This window comes from Oncorhynchus tshawytscha, unplaced genomic scaffold (assembly GCF_018296145.1).
Source record: "Oncorhynchus tshawytscha isolate Ot180627B unplaced genomic scaffold, Otsh_v2.0 Un_contig_5793_pilon_pilon, whole genome shotgun sequence".
In the NCBI taxonomy this organism is placed as follows: Eukaryota; Metazoa; Chordata; class Actinopteri; order Salmoniformes; family Salmonidae; genus Oncorhynchus; species Oncorhynchus tshawytscha.
This window is the reverse complement of record NW_024607820.1, coordinates 25,001-28,822: the sequence shown is the minus strand read 5'-3', so window position 1 is coordinate 28,822 and position 3,822 is coordinate 25,001. Positions and strand designations below refer to the sequence as shown.

The 3,822-nt window shown below is 48.0% G+C and overlaps 1 long non-coding RNA gene across 1 annotated transcript in view; it reads right to left on the bottom strand.

Annotated features, from left to right (window-relative positions):
* Positions 1-545: 545 nt before the first annotated feature.
* LOC121842875 overlaps positions 546-3,822 on the bottom strand; it is a 4,858-nt gene continuing 1,581 nt past the window's right edge. The window contains exons 3-4 of the long non-coding RNA XR_006081345.1: positions 2,758-2,832; positions 546-574 (exon numbers count right to left, since the gene is read on the bottom strand). This is a non-coding gene — a long non-coding RNA (uncharacterized LOC121842875). The remainder of the gene's footprint in view (positions 575-2,757; positions 2,833-3,822) is intronic.

Sequence of the window (3,822 nt, the reverse complement as noted above, 5' to 3'; positions counted from 1 at the left end):
ACTGGACCTGTGAACGGATTCACAGTACCGTACCTGAGGTAGAACGTCACAGTACCGTACCTGAGGTAGAACGTCACAGTACCGTACCTGAGGTAGAACGTCACAGTACCGTACCTGAGGTAGAACGTCACTGTACCGTACCTGAGGTAGAACGTCACAGTACCGTACCTGAGGTAGAACGTCACAGTACCGTACCTGAGGTAGAACGTCACAGTACCGTACCTGAGGTAGAACGTCACAGTACCGTACCTGAGGTAGAACGTCACAGTACCGTACCTGAGGTAGAACGTCTGTACCGTACCTGAGGTAGAACGTCACAGTACCGTACCTGAGGTAGAACGTCACAGTACCGTACCTGAGGTAGAACGTCACAGTACCGTACCTGAGGTAGAACGTCACAGTACCGTACCTGAGGTAGAACGTCACAGTACCGTACCTGAGGTAGAACGTCACAGTACCGTACCTGAGGTAGAACGTCACAGTACCGTACCTGAGGTAGAACTTGATTGCACTGGTGATGGTCTTGATCTCCCATTCTGTACTGTCAGCTCCACATCAGCACAGGTTTTAGGATCTGTCATACAGAGAGGATAGATGTCATCATTACTCAGTCTCAGAGCTACAGTATCTCCTCCTCTATGTCTCTGTCTGTCAGTCTCAGAGCTACAGTATCTCCTCCTCTATGTCTCTGTCTGTCAGTCTCAGAGCTACAGGATCTCCTCCTCTATGTCTGTATGTCAGTCTCAGAGCTACAGGATCTCCTCCTCCATGTCTCTGTCTGTCAGTCTCAGAGCTACAGTATCTCCTCCTCTATGTCTCTGTCTGTCAGTCTCAGAGCTACAGGATCTCCTCCTCTATGTCTGTATGTCAGTCTCAGAGCTACAGTATCTCCTCCTCCATGTCTGTATGTCAGTCTCAGAGCTACAGTATCTCCTCCTCCATGTCTCTGTCTGTCAGTCTCAGAGCTACAGGATCTCCTCCTCCATGTCTGTATGTCAGTCTCAGAGCTACAGTATCTCCTCCTCCATGTCTCTGTCTGTCAGTCTCAGAGCTACAGGATCTCCTCCTCTATGTCTCTGTCTGTCAGTCTCAGAGCTACAGTATCTCCTCCTCTATGTCTCTGTCTGTCAGTCTCAGAGCTACAGTATCTCCTCTATGTCTCTGTCTGTCAGTCTCAGAGCTACAGGATCTCCTCCTTCATGTCTGTCTTTCAGTCTCAGAGCTACAGTATCTCCTCCTCTATGTCTCTGTCTGTCAGTCTCAGAGCTACAGTATCTCCTCCTCTATGTCTGTATGTCAGTCTCAGAGCTACAGGATCTCCTCCTCTATGTCTGTATGTCAGTCTCAGAGCTACAGTATCTCCTCCTCTACGTCTCTGTCTGTCAGTCTCAGAGCTACAGTATCTCCTCCTCCATGTCTCTATCTGTCAGTCTCAGAGCTACAGTATCTCCTCCTCTATGTCTCTGTCTGTCAGTCTCAGAGCTACAGGATCTCCTCCTCCATGTCTCTGTCTGTCAGTCTCAGAGCTACAGGATCTGATCCTCCATGTCTCTGTCTGTCAGTCTCAGAGCTACAGTATCTCCTCCTCTATGTCTCTGTCTGTCAATCTCAGAGCTACAGGATCTCCTCCTTCATGTCTGTCTGTCAGTCTCAGAGCTACAGGATCTCCTCCTCCATGTCTGTCTGTCAGTCTCAGAGCTACAGAATCTCCTCCTCCATGTCTGTCTGTCAGTCTCAGAGCTACAGGATCTCCTCCTCTATGTCTCTATCTGTCAGTCTCAGAGCTAGTATATCTACAGTAAATGAACTCCTTTTGCATTATTTATGTAGTGTCATAAATATAGTATAGACTCCCCTTACAGGCAGATGTTTCCAGCTATCAGAATAAGACAGGTGTGTGTGTGAGTGGAGGTTGTGTAAACAAAACTACTGCATAAATATGAAATAGATTCGCTTCAATCATTCCCCAAATATATACCTGTTTGGATTTGTTCAATCTGGTCACTTTCTCGCTCTCTTTCTGTCTCTCTGTCTTTCTCTCTGTCTCTCTCTCTACCGTTCTCTCTCTATCTCTCTCGCTCTCTCTCTCTGTCTTTCTCTCTATCTCTCGGTCTTTCTCTCTGTCTCTCTCTCTCTATCTCTCTCGCTCTCTCTCTCTGTCTTTCTCTCTGTCTCTCTGTCTCTCTCTCTACCGCTCTCTCTCTCTCTGTATCTCTCTCACCCTCTCTATCTCTCTCGCTCTCTCTCTCTCTGTCTCTCTGTCTTTCTCTGTCTCTCTCTATCTCTCTCGCTCTCTCTCTGTCTTTCTGTCTCTCTGTCTTTCTCTCTGTCTCTCTCTCTACCGCTCTCTCTCTCTCTGTATCTCTCTCACCCTCTCTATCTCTCTCTGTCTTTCTCTCTGTCTCTCTGTCTTTCTCTCTGTCTCTCTCTATCTCTCTCGCTCTCTCTCTCTGTATCTCTCTCTACCGCTCTCTCTCTCTCTGTATCTCTCTCACCCTCTCTATCTCTCTCTCTCTCTGTATCTCTCTCACCCTCTCTATCTCTCTCGCTCTCTCTCTCTCTGTCTCTCTCCGTCTCTCTCTATCTCTTTGGCTCTCTCTCTAGCCCTCTCTCTCTGTCTCTCTGTCTCTCTCTCACTCTCTCTCTCTCTCGCTGTCTTTCTCTCTCTCTGTCTTTCTCTCTCTCGCTCTCTCTCTCTTTCTCTCGTACTCCCATAGTCTCTCTTTCTCTCTCTACTCTTAGATATCTCTGTCTTACCCATGGCAAGACCCAGTAGTTTCTGTACTCTGGAGTTCACCCCAACAATCCTGTACAGACCCTGCTCATCGATGCCTGTGGGAGGGAACAGAACAGAGACACAGAAAAGTATTCAGACCCCTTTACTTCTTCCACATTTTGTTATGTTACAACCATGTTCTAAAACGAATGAAATATTCCTCAGCAATCTACACACAATACCCCATAAGGACAATTGTCTGTAGAGCTCAAAGACAGGATTGTGTTGAAACATTGAAGGACTCCAGGAACACAGTGGCCTCCATCATTCTTAAATGGAAGAAGTTTGGAACCACCAAGACTGTTCCTAGAGCTGTCCGTCTGGCCAGACTGAGCAAATGGGGTAGAAGGGCCTTGGTCAGGGACGTGACCAAGAACCCGATGGTCACTCTGACAGAGTTCTAAAGTTATTCTGTGGAGATGGGAGAACCTTCCAGAAAGACAACCATCTCTGCAGCACTCCACCAATCAGGCCTTTATGGTAGAATGGCCAGACGGAAGCCACTCCTCAGTAAAAGGCACATGACAGCCCGCTTGGAGTTTGCCAAAAGGCACCTAAAGACTCTCAGACCATGAGAAACTAGATGCTCTGGTCTGATGAAACCAAGATTGAACTCTTTGGCCTGAATGCTAAGCGTCACATCTGGAGGAAACCTGACACCATCCCTACGGTGAAGCATGGTGGTGGCAGCATCATGCTGTGGGGTTGCTTTTCAGTGACAGGGACTGGGGAGACTAGTCAGGATCGAGGCAAAGATGAACAGAGCAAAGTACAGAGAGATCCTTGATGAAAACCTGCTCAGAGAGCTCAGGACCTCAGACTGGGGTGAAGGTTCACCTTCCAACAGGACAATGACTCTAAGCACACAGCCAAGACAACGTAGGAGTGGCTTTGGGACAAGTCTCTGAATGTCCTTGAGTGGCCCAGCCAAAGATCCGGACTTGAACACGTTCAAACATCTCTGGAGAGACCTGAAAATAGATGTGCAGCGACGCTCCCCATCCAACCTGACAGAGCTGGAGAATCATACCCAAGAAGACTCGAGG